We start from the raw sequence: 13030 nt of genomic DNA on the forward strand, positions 1-13030 counted from the left end.
GGAGGAGAGATTGAGCCTCAGACCCACTCTGGAGCTGCTACGGCCAATGCTTTAGTTCCATCTGCAGCATGAGTCTCTCAGCTTGCATTTCATGGTGCCTGCTGTGGGCTTTTTTTTTTTTTTTTTTCTCCTCCACTCTGGGAGAATGACTAACTTTAAGGACTAAAAAAAAAAGTGTTTTGATTACACTGCCTTTTTACCAACTGGGAGCATTAGTCACCGTGGATTGCTGCAGATAACGGGGAAGGCAAGCAGCATCCCCCTCCTCCCCCTCCTGCTCCCTGATTAGCTCACAGAAGCCAGGGAGGAGATGCGAGTGAGAGAGAGAGAGAGAGCACACCAGGAGGGAAAACAATCCCCCCTGGACAACATATGCCCCAGGCATCAATCCAAGGGATGCTAAGTCAAGCCTGGGCAGCCCCCAATGGCTTACCCCACAGTAGCAGGAACCCACTGGAAAGAGAACTGGTGGGAGCCCATGGTTCCCCTCAGTCCATGTTGGCTTTGGGTGACCTGTTCCTCCGGATGGGTCCACCAAGATCAAGTCAAAGGAAGTCCCTGAAGATGCGGCTCCCGGGATGGAGCCCTGGCTGTCAATGATGAGGGAGAGCATGGTGGAGTTGTGACGGCTGTGATGTGGGCTGGTACCCAGGCTATGGTGGGGCTAAGCACTGCCTTGGTCTGGGGTCCTCAGGGCTCCGACTGGGCTTGCAAAGTTCCTGCAGGTGGTGATGGTACCCACTTTCCAAGCCCCACTCTTCAGCATGCTCCCTTTCTCTCCATCCCCAAGGGGGAGGTATCTAGTACTTTGGGTTCACCCTTCTACCTAAGTGGCCTCCTTGGCACCCGCTGTGGTACTGGTGGAGCAGGAAAGCTAAGGTATTCTCCCGGTCTGGCCTGTTTGCCCGGGTGCCAGAGATGGGAGCTCTGTGCCTGGTTGGAGACGGGAAGTAGCAAGGGATGGCGCTCCGCTGCGTCTGGCCCTGCGAATCCTGTCCTCAGGGCCCAGCACTGCAGCCCGTTCCCCCCACAGTGTTGTGCCACCCAGGGAAGAAGTCAGTTCTCTGAGTGGCCCTAGGAGGCCACTCATGGATGTCTGAAGAATTCCAAGAATCAGGGCGAATTAGCAAGGGACTCTAACAGTAAAGAAAAAAAGCAACAGATTTACTTCTCCATCTCTCAGGATCAAGGCACTTCATCTTGATTTTGCTGATTCTCTTTTAAAATAAAACATTTATGAATAAAAAACCAGGTCCTACTATATAGCACAGGTGGCTATATTCAATATCTTGTGATAAAGCATAATGGAAAAGAGTATTAAAAGAATGTATATGTGTGTATATCTGAGTCACTTTGCTGTATGGCAGAGATTGGCACAACAAGGCAAATCAACTATACTTCAATAAAAAATTAAGCAAAAAAAAACATCCACAGGTGTCTGGTGTTCACTGATCTCAAGAAGCATATATATATATATGCTGTGTATATATGTGCCACCTTAGAGCAAATGGGACTGAAAGAGGAAGAAGGCCAGGTTTTCTCGGTCTCAGCCCCCAGAGCCATCACGGCCACTGGGGGTGCTTGGGTGCTGGGGTCCCTGTGTGGTTTGCCCCATCAGCCCTGGCCTATCTCTTCAGGCTTTGCTCTTCTGAGTGTCTTACCACTGGCCTCTAAGTGTTCCCCAGCCCCATTCTTTGCCCTCTGAAGTTCCCCATAATAACTACCACTGGCATTTATTGATACTGGGTTAAGCATTTGGCAAGCATTAGATAGCGTCTTTTTCACAGTAACTTGTTAAGGCAGCTCCTCTGATTATCTCCTTTTCATCAATGAGGAAACCGAAGCTGAACTGTCAAAGGCCAAATGAAAACAACAGGTTGTTTAAGCCCCTTGTTGTGTAAAAGTAGCAGGAGGGCAGGGAGCCGGCGTTTATGGAGGACTCAGTCTCACGTGTCTCCTTAGGCTCCCCCCTGGAGGAGGACAATGAGGCCTGAAGGGCTTGATCACAGGAAAGTCTTGCTGAAGGTCACGAGGAAGTCCTAGCTGCAAGCATGTTCTCCAGCCCTGGCATCGTCCAGGGGTCAGCTTACAGCCTGGGGAGGGGTGCTCACTGGGGGCAGTATGAGGTGGGGGGAGATATTCTTGGAGTTGATTCTGGGTGATGGAGTGGCCGCTGGACTTTTGGCCCCTGGCTGGGATGGCTACCCGTTTCCAGCTGAAGCCACAGGGCATCCCAGGAGGGCACAGCCCCCAGGAGAGCATGGCTTTCCTGGGGAATCCTTGCAGGTCTTGTGGGTGGTGAGGAGCAGATCTGGGAAGTGGGGTGGGGAGGACTGCCCCAGTCTGACCTCTCTCCAGGCCTGGCTGCCCAGTGTCCACCCCCTGCTGCTGTGGCCGAGACAGCCCCCAGACACCGGCAGAGCAGGTGGCAATTATCCCGGGGCACTGATTACACCACAGGGCTGGTCAGAGCCCCAAATAGCCCAGCAGCTCAGCCTGGCACAGGGAGTGGGGGAGGAGGAGGGTCCCACTGGGGATGAAGGGGCAGGACTGAGAGGGTGCATGGGGTGGATGTGTTTGGAAGGACTTGGGGAGTGGAGGAGGAGTTCACCACATCAAGGCTTCTGCCTTTCGGGCAGGCAAGGGCTCTCAAAGGAAGGAATGAGTCCCCATTGCTGCAGGGCGACCCAGAGGGATTAGATGGGGCAGACACCATTACTCCAGGATAAATCTGGTCACACTGAGAAGGTGGTGCCCAGCATGAGCAGAGATGTCAAGGGGGGCTCATAGCTGTAGAGGAAGAACCAGTGATGCCCCTGAGGCCAGGCCAGCTGCCCCCCAAGTCCTGGCCAGTGGCACCGCTGAACTGATCAGGAAAGGGTCCCCAAAGAAGGCACATGGGAAGGGAAGGGAGACTAAGTGAGTATGAGGAGGGAATTGGGGGCACCACCCCCAAACCCTGCAGAGCTAGGACAAGGTCTGTGTGCAGTACAGGTCTTAGACCCTCCTGCGGCCACCCCTTGCCTCACGTGTAACTGCAACTTCCCAGGCCCCATGGACCCTCCCTCAGGGTGGTCTGCAACCAGAAGTAAAGGCAGGTGGATGCAGGCATGGGGGGCTGGAGTCTGGGAGCCGGACCAGAACCTTTGGGTTGGGGCACCCTCCAAAATGAGGCTCTTCAACACCTCTGTGTCTAACTGCCCTCCTTCTACCAAAGCCGCAGCTTCTGGACTTCTCTGAGGTGTCACAGAAGACTTCAGACCTTTGGGGCCAGCATCTCTTCACAGCAAGGGCTGAGGGATAGGTGAGGGGGGCAAACCCAGTTTCTCAAGCAAGCCATGGGAAAGTCAGGGGCTGGACTCTGAGGGCACTCTGATGCAGTGAGTGGCAGGGTTCCTCCTGGGGCCTCTCTGATCTGCCTCCCACAACCCTGGATGCAGCATCTTTAGAGGCTTGGTTGGTGCAACTGTATGAGTGCCCAGAATGATTGAACTGGAGGAGGTATATTGCATGAAAATGAAATAGAAAAAGAAAAATATATTCCCCAGCATGGACCCTATTTTCCTTCTTGCGTAAATATAGATGCCTCTGTGTTGATCCCTCTGCCGCCCCCCCACTACTTTGAGAGTCCGCAACCACAGCAGCCTCCAATCTGGTCAGCCGGGGTTAAGGCAGGGGAAGAAGTGGGGGTTGAGTTGCTGGCCCCTCCCCCACACCCAAGAGCTACAGCAGAGGACCGAGTTCTTCCAGATATTTGCCACATTGGGGTCAAGGCCTCAAGGTTGGGCAGAAAACTGGTTTCCCGAAAGTCCCTGATTGGTTTTTTGGTGGGGTGTGGTGGTCTCCTGGACCCACCGTGCCCAGCCTCGGGGCTCCTTCGCTCCAACCTTGGGACCCAGCACCTGCTCGAAAGCCACCTGTGAGTGCACCAGACCCAGGTCAGAGAAGGAGGTTGTCAGTGGCTCCAAACCATCTCTCTCAGGAACTCTGCTGCTAATCCAAATAAGATAGGGAAAAGGCAGTGGGAGGAAATGATAGTTTCATGGTTATTTTCAGAAAGGAAACAAAAAAAAAAAATGCAAACAGGAGCACACCCTGCATTTTGGTACAAAATCTAGGAGTCTTGGGGAAAAGAACCTACAGTTCTTCCTTCTTGTCCTTTCACCAGATGCTGGGGAGGGGCTTCCCCAGGCTGCTGAGGACCTCGAGCTGCTTTTTTGCAGGGGGAAAGGAAGTTGAGGGGCCTGCAAAGACCCCCTCTGATGAAGGCAGGCCAAGAGAAGCTGAGGTGTCTCTGTCTTGGGGGGGGCCACCCTTTTGAGGGTGGAGTTGGAGGGGATGCAGTGGAGGAGCGAGCAGAAAACTGGGAAATTCTGGAGCTGAAGCTTGTAGAGCACAGTGGCGTGTGTAGGATTGGTGGGTTGGGAGGGCGTGTTCTTGGAGCACAGAGCAGAGAGAGAAATGGAGAAGAGGGAGGGAGGGCAGGAGAGACTGCTTGAGGGACAATGGAGTGGGGCGCCTGTGAGCAAGCGCGCAGGGCAAGCGTACAAAGATGAGAGCCGTGCCCTGAGGGCTACACACAGAAGGGACTGCCGAGGGCCCCTCCAGATGCTGTGTGAAGAGAGCGCAGAACCCTCTTTTTGTTCCCAGAGGGAAACCAGGCCTTGCTTTGTAACCTCTGGGTTTCCCTAGATGAGGTGGGGGCCGTGCAGAGGGAGGTGACGACCTGAGCCTCTGTGGGGAGGCCGGCCGGTCTGGAGGCCTGTTCTCAGAGATTTTATGGGATTTGGAGATTCCTATAAGAAAATCATCGGAGACTGGAGGGTAGGGGTTGTGGATGGGAGACAGCTAGTCCCCAGAGCAAGGGGCAAAGTGAGCTAAGAAACCCAAATGGATGCAGAAGAGGTGTTGTTCTCAGTATAGGGGTAAGAAAGAGCTGAGAACGAGCAGACCTAAGAGAACCAAAGAGGACCTTGGGAAATGGGCTGGCCAGTGTCCTGCCTGAGGCAGGTGAGGTATCATTATCCTCATTTCAGAGATGTGTCATCTGAGGCCCGGAGAGTTGAGTTAGTTGCCGTGTCCAAGTTGCCCTGAATACTTGGGGGAGGTACTGCCAGGAGCAATGGGCAGGAAGAATACTCAGACAAGCTCCTGGGTGGTCCAGTGGGTGATGGGGGCGGTTCATGGGGCTGACCTAGGAAGGCCCACCAGGTACTGTGCCAGGGAAGACAAAGTTAGGCTGAATCTCAGGGAAATCCTTGTCCTGGGAGGCCTCTTCTACTTTCATGGAAAGGATGTGTCTTCCCTCCCAGCCTGCTAAACCAGACCAAGCCCTGGGACCTGGGAGGGTTGGGGAGGAGATGGAGGTAATGACTCAACTCATTCAACACAGGCTTGACCCAGGGGTGATTGGGAAACCCAGCAGACGCTCCAGTGGGGTGAGGGGTTAGAATAAATAGGTGATGTTGGAGATAAGGGAGAGAAGGTGTGCCGGCCCGGCCCAGCTGGGAGGGGCTGCTGGCAGCCTGCTGAGGAGGAGGATGGGGAGGAGCACACTTGGGTTTTGGGGTTCAGAAGAAGGAATGAGGTTCCAGAACTTCCTGGGAGGCCTTTCCTGGGACAAGGTCCTGGCAGCAGAGGTGGCGGCTTTGGGGCTAAAAATCTAGCCATGGAGGACTCCCAGCAGTGCAAGTCTTCAGGATGGAGACCTAGAGGCAGAGCTCTTGAGCCCTCCTGCTCCCTCATCAGGGCAGTGGCTCCCTCAGGAACCGGCCACCCTCTGGGGCCTTCCAGTCCACAGGTGGGAGGCTGATCCATTCACAAATCTCAGGCCTCTCTGAGAGCATTTAGACTGACTGGGACCCCAAACCAGGGGACCTCACTCCATACCAGTTTCTATACACTTTGCAGGCAAATAAGTGGGACAAAGGGTTTCCTAGGTGGCACTAGGGATAAAGAACCCGCCTGCCAATGCTGGAGACGCAGGAGACATGGACTTGATCCCTCGTGGGGAAAATCCCCTGGAGGAAGGCATGGCAACCCACTCCAGTATTCTTGCCTGGAGAATCCCATGGACAGAGGAGCCTGGTGGGCGACAGCCCATATGGTCACACAAAGCCCGACATGACTGAAATGACTTAGGAAGCCCACAAGGGGAAAAGGGTTAAGAAACACATTCCCCAAATAATCACAGCCCCAGAACATTCCCCCAGCACAGATTCAGGCCAGAAGGAACTATAGTCAGGGAACAGAGGCCCCAGGGAGCCAGCACAGGGCTGGAGAGAGGCCGGAGCTTTTGAGCAGAAGGAAGCAGGATTATTAAGCTAGGGCCCAGGAGGACAAGAGCAGAGGCCTCTCCCTCAACCTGCTGTGGCCCGGCCTTGGCTCAGCTCCCCCTGCTGAGATAGAGGGCTGGGTCTTGTGTGGACCCATAAGTCCCAGCCTGCCATTCCCAAAACATCACAGCTGGAGGTGATATATGGATCCACCACCAACCAGCACCACTCACTTTCCCGATCAGACTGTAAGATCCAGAGGGGGACTGTGACTTTGCAAACATCATACAGTTTTGTCCTAATCTCAGAGTCAATACCAGTAGCCAGATCTCCTAACTCCTGATGCAGTGGGGCCCAGAGGTGAACAATGGTTTGACGATACAGATTCTCATTGGGTGTAAATTCAACACCCCACGACCCAGAAGGTACAGTGTGAAGCAGGGACCATGCCTGAGCTTGTCACCTGGACCCTGTATGGTTTTTTCACATGATCTAGTAGGAAGAATTCAGACCTAGGAACTAGATCTCTTGGGAACATCTGCCCAGAATATTCACCTGTAGAAGGAGAACATCCCCCAGCAGTCTTCTTCAAGCTTTTGGGACTGAAGAGCTGTTTATCACAATTTTACAATGCAGCAGATCCACTCAACAGCCTGGTGAAGAGTAGGGGCATTAACCCCATTGTACAGATGGGAAAACAGAGACTCAGCCAAGTTATGAGGTTGACATATGGTCTAACACAGAAAGGCAGTTCTGGGGCTGAAGCTATGCCTTTGGTTTTTTTTTAAATTCTTACCAATAGTTAAATTTTATTTTTCTATTTGTTCTCTTGACATATGTTTTTTTTATATAAGAATAGTGAATTATCAGTGCTTATAATACTCTAAAATATCTGAAAGTTCAAGTCATTAATAAATAATTTTTTCCTCAAATTTTCTTGGCTTTTTTTTTTCTTTATTGGAGTGCCTTTGGTCTTTTGACTGAGAGATCTGAGCTCTTCCAACAGCAGCAAAGGAGAAGCAGGTGGGTGGGCTGATAGGGGGAAGGCAGAGGTCTGTCCATGGTTGGAATTGTGGAAGTGTGTTAGTCACTCAGTAGTGTCCAAATCTTTTGCTATTCCATGAACTGTAGCCTTTCAGGCTCCTCTATCCATGGGATTCTCCAGGCAAGAATACTGGAGTGGGTTGCCATGCCCTCTTCCAGGGGATCTTCCCAACCCAGGGATTGAACCTGGGTCTCCCACATTGCAGGCACATTCTTTACCATCTAAGCCACTAGAGAAGCCCCTGGAATTGTAGAAGCAGAACTCTGAGCGTCAGAACAAAGAGGGCATGAGGTGGCCTTGGCTCCCAGCTGACCATCTCAGGCCCTGAGCTGAGAAACAGCCGAGGAGAAGAGTAGAAAGGATGCTCTGCATGGACCAAGAAGAATCTGAAGATGGAGTCCCCATCCTAACCCCTCCTCAAGCCCCAGAAAAGTCTGCCCTGTAGGAAGAAGCAACCAGAATGCAACACAGGGAAGTGTCATCTGGGTTGGACAACCTCCACCAAGCCAGCTGGGCCCGCTCCAGATATGCCAAGCTGCTATGTTGTTTTCTGGGGCCTGTGGGCCACCGGGATGTTCTCTTTCTCCTTCGGGAAAAGGACAAGAGAGTGAGCAGCCCAATAGGCCACCAGGTGAACATTCCAGGTAGATCCACTCCACCTAGAACCCAGTGGGATAATTCACAAAAGAATTTAGCACAGCACTTGACAGGTAGTTAAGTTCCTGGTGACTTTGAGGCTTCATTATTATTATGGGGTCTGGAGAGGATGCTCTAAGTTCCCCCAGGAAGCTTTTCTCACCCCACCCCCACCTCTCCCACCTCCCACTGGACTCTGATTTAGATGCCTTCCTATCAGGCATTACCATCACATGACGTGTGTGCTAAGACGCTTCAGTTGTGTCTGACTCTGCGAGCCTGTAGACTGGAGCCCACCAGGCTCCTCTGTCCATGGGATTTTCTAGGCAAGAATGCTGGAGTGGGTTGCCATGCCCTCCTCCAGGGGATTGAATCATTGTCTTCTATGTCTTCTGCATTGGCAGGCAGGTTCTTTACCACGAATGCCACCTGGAAAGCGCACATTAAAAGAGGCCCAATTTACGGAAGTGGTCTGTTCACATGTCTGTCTTTTCTTTGATAGAATGGAAGATCCTCGAGGGCAGAAACTTTGTCCTGTGCTTGTTTGACTTTGTACTGCTGCTGCCCCTCCCCTCCAAGGGGCAGCACTGGATCTACTTTGATATGGTTTTACTAAATTAACGGACAAATTAATCAGATGCAAAGAAGCTCTGGATGATGCCAAGTTGCCACAGAAAGACGGAGATTGATGGGGGCTTTTGGAAAGACATGAAGTGGAAGACCCAAAAAAAGGCAATGGAAGACATTTTTTCCTCTCCAGAATGAAACTGCTCAGATGAGTGTATAGAAATGATGCTCCAAGATTTGCAAAAATCCAGGGAAATGGAGCTTATGCCAGGAAGACTGCAGATGAAGTGATTTCAGGAATGTTCCATCTTACAAGATGAGAGCTGAGACGGGATGAGAATATGACCCTATTGGAGAAAAGCGGCCATCCACCAGCTCTTTGCCAAGGCAGGAAACATGGCCAATCCAGCCACAGATGAAGGAGGCGGCTGCCTTTGCAGCAGTTCCTCAGAGATGAGGCCAAGGGAAATTCCCATTCTGAGGTTGGACAGCAGGAAGAGTCATCCATCTTATTAGGGACTTGGCATCAAGGCAAATGGCAACAGGAGGAGAAAGGGTTTTCAGGCTGTGGTTCTCAAAGAGGGCAGCTCTGTCTCTCCTTGGACAATTTAGAGTCTAGGAATCATCAGTGGCCTCTGAGAGGATGTGGAAGAAGGGTAAAGAAGACTGCAGTAAGGGGTTGAGGAGGCCAAGCAGAGGAAGGGTGTTTGAAGGGTGAAAAGAGAGGCAGCATGAGAGGAGAGAGGGGGCATCCAGGCACAGGTCAGTGTTCTCCCCAGAGGCTTGGTGGGGGATGGGGCTCTCTCTGACCATCAGTTTTCAGAACGGGTTTGCTTTCTCTGTGATCTGGTCCCCATACTACCTGTCTGACTTCTTCCTATGGCTGACTCCTTCCCTGGCTTCTTTCCAGTCACTCTGGCTCCATGCGATTCCTTTAATACTCTAAGAATACCATCATTAGGACCTTTACACTTGCCATCTCTTCTGCCTGGAGAGCTAATGCCCAGAGGTCCCTGTGTGGCCAGCTCCAGCATTTCCTGCGTATGTGCACAAAGGCCCCTTCTCTGTTTGGTTGTCCTAGACCACCCTATAGTATATTTTAAAAATATATTTATTTATTTTTGGCTATGTCAAGTCTTAGTTGCAGCTTGAGGAATCTTTCATTGCAGCATGCAATCTCTCTAGTTGTGGAGCGAGGGCTCAGTAAGCCCCGTGGCATGTGGGATCTTAGTTCCCCAACCAGGGATCTCCTGCATTGAAAGGCAGATTCTTTACCACTGGACCACCAGGGAAGTCCCACACCCCATATAGTATTGTAATCAGCTCCCCAACACTCGTCATTTTTCTTACCCTTCTTCTCTGTGACACATATCACAGTTTGACACAACATGTATTTACTTATTTGTTTTTTACCCGTTTCTTCCCTGGAGAAGAGAATCTTTGAGAACAGAGGGACTTTTTCCTTTGTTCACGGCTATATCCTTCCACAAATATTTATTAAATAAGTGAAGCAATTAGCACCCTTTTATGAGACCATCTGCTGAGAGTCTGGATCTGAAATCCTGACTTTGCTTTTACTGGATATATATGATCTTGGACAAATCATGACCTGCCCCAAGCTTGAAAAGGAGTGTGTTGGCCTAAATAGCCTCTCAAAGTCCCTTTGTTGTTTAGTCAATAAGTCATGTCCAACCCCATGGACAGTAGCCCGCCATGTTCCTGTGTCCATGGGATTTCCCAGGTGAGAACAGTGGAACAGGTTGCCATTTCTTTCTCCAAAGTCCCTTATGACTCTACAAACCTAGGGGAACCCGCCCAAGGGGGTGGGATGAGGTAAAGGCCCTGGCAACCCTGATTCCCTCAAGAACATCATTGTCGTTAAAGCCCTGGATGGCACTTCTGTTCCCAAACTAGGGTGGGGCAGGGGCAGCACCAACAGCCCTGGGGCCGGAGGCTGAGAACTGGCCAGAAGGCTGAGGTCAAGGACTGATGACTAAGACCAAGTCTCGGATCCAGGGTGAGGGACGGTCGGGGAAGAGCTGGGGCTGCTGCGTTTTATTTAAATCCCTGATAAGGATCAGGAAGCAGGCAACAACCTGATGACACATTAATTAACTTTGCAGATGATACTGGATCAGGAAGGTGTTACATCCACCCATCTAAGTGAGAGAGACAAAAGGACCAGGGAAGGGGTCAGGAACCAGGGCAGGAAATGGCAACAATGAGCAGCAACTGCGGCCAAGAGGGGACAGGACTTGTGTTCTCTGGGTGGATTGGGGGTGGGGTGGGTGGAGAGGACCCATTTTCAGAATATAGATGTCTAGTGGATGGCTGGGGTTGGGAGTGGCTTTGAGGACTGCACGTTCCTCTGGCTGTGTTTGGATCCATGTACCGATCCCTGGTGGAGCCAGATGCCTCTTTCTCGCATCTGGGTTTGGAGGATGGGGAAAGAGGGTGGGGCAAGGAGCAAGCAAGATAAGTAGCATTTATGTTGCACCCACACGGAGTCAGGCATCGTACACATCACCTCACTTGAACCCCACAACAGTAACGATCAGACAGGAGGAAAGCGATGTCTAGAGAGACCAAGAAACTTGTTGACAGTCACACTGCAAGAAAGTGGCAGGGCTGGGTTCAGATCAAGGATGGATGATGACTCCAAAACAAGTTAAGGGCCCCAAGGGCACAGCTAGAGTAGCTGCTGGGTTATCAAACTGCTTCTCAATTTTCAGGACGGAGACCTGAGTAACAAGTGCCCCTAAGTAAGCTTTCCTTAGCACCCGAGGGTCATACAGGAGCAGGAAATTTTTCTTTCCTGCTCAGAGGGCCCGACCTTCCCAAGCAGTAGGGAAAAGGGAACAAGGAAGAATGGAAGACCTTTGGGTGCCTGGACCACCTAGATGGGCAAAGCACGCAGGAATAAAAGTGCCAGAGTTCTTGCAGCCTGTTGGTGAGAAGCCGCCAATGTTCCTGGAGGCCCAGTTCTGTTCTTGTCACTAATCTCTCTCCCTTTGGTGGAGACAGGGACCTCATGACTTCTGGGTAAGTGGTCAACCCCTGAGGTGGACCAGAACACAGGTCCACAGATAAGGGTAACTTCCCTCATGGAGGGCTGGGCTGTCCCCAGCCTCGGCAGTGTCAGACATTTCTTCTCCTCCAGGGAGCTAAGAAATGGAAGCATTCTTGAGCCTCTCACTAGAAACCCAGTGGGTGACCCCAGAGGGGACTCAAGTCTGTTGTTGGCTGGAGCAGAAAAGAGCATTGGTTTCTGGTTGGGTGTGATGCCACTGCGAACAGTCCAAGGTGAAGATGAAGGCAGGCCCTGGGCAGACCTCATGGGAAACCACTTGGAGGGCTAGTGATCATGCTCCACACAAATAAGAGAACATAACTGGAGTAATGATGGCATTAGAGGGCTGTAGAATCTTGAAGACCCCTAGGAATGGATGAAGGAGGAGACCATAAGAGCAGGGTGGGGTGCCTGAGATCAAGGAATGACATTCCAAAAGCCCAGAGATTATGTCTGTCCTTTGTCCAGAGACCTTGAGAGCAGAGCAGGATCTCAGTAAGCCACCCCATATTCTGCTGAGTAGCCAGCACCATCTAGAACACTGTATTCTCTAATTCTTGTTTGCCACTTTGTGGCCATGATCTGTTTACATCACCCCCTTAGTAAGACTGCTCAGAAACCTTGCTTCTCACCACCTGTATGTTTGTCAGAGAGGAAGACATAGTTTTTTCATGCCCATTAGGGGGCTGAGGAGCACTGTGCCCCTGGTGGCCTGCAGGGGTGGTGGTGGCAGGGAAGACCCCAATTCCAGAGCCCACATGAAGGATGGGGATTGAGGATCCCATGCAGGAAGCTCAGGGCCTGCTCCCTTCCTGCCTGGGCATGACCCATTGGAGACTGTAGTGCAAATTGGGGAGAGCCCCACGGCACTGCCCCCAGCCTGCCCCCACCTCTGTTGTTGCAGGGAATAGTGAAAATGGTCAGCGTGGAAAATATTAGAGATGGCTGGAATGGATGGGAACTTTCCAGCAAAAGGAGCAGTGAAATTTCAAGAGCTAGGATGCTGGGAGAAGCTGATGAGGCCAGACATGTTCCATGCCTTTGTAGATGACATATGGGGGAGTGATGGTTTGCCCTAAAGACTGTCCCAGGGGCTGCCGGGACTAAAGGGCTCCAAGGGTCACTCAGATCCATCCCCTTCTGGGGAATTCATTCCTCCCCACACAAAGAGCAGGTTTGCTAAAAGGAGCCACTAGGGATAGATTTAGGATTAAGACCTATTTTTAAAACCCCATGGCACCTTTTAGAAAGTCATTTTCTCCTAGTCATTAAGATTTTTGCCAGTATGATTTCTAGTCTTTGGGATACACAGAGGCCTCCTACTTTCCCCAGGTTTATTGTTCCAGGACACAAGGGGAGCCAATTGAGGCCAGGAAAAGGCAGTTCACAACCCCTCACCCCCAGCAAGCAAATTCTGGACTAGCAAAAGAGGATCAG

At 51.5% G+C, this 13030-nt stretch overlaps 1 protein-coding gene across 1 annotated transcript in view; it reads right to left on the reverse strand.

Moving 5' to 3' along the window:
- EGR3 (early growth response 3) overlaps positions 1-13030 on the reverse strand; it is an 83524-nt gene that overhangs the window by 55865 nt on the left and 14629 nt on the right. The window lies entirely within an intron of this gene.

The sequence above is a fragment of the Bubalus bubalis genome, chromosome 3, assembly GCF_019923935.1.
Source record: "Bubalus bubalis isolate 160015118507 breed Murrah chromosome 3, NDDB_SH_1, whole genome shotgun sequence".
Lineage (NCBI taxonomy): Eukaryota > Metazoa > Chordata > Mammalia > Artiodactyla > Bovidae > Bubalus > Bubalus bubalis.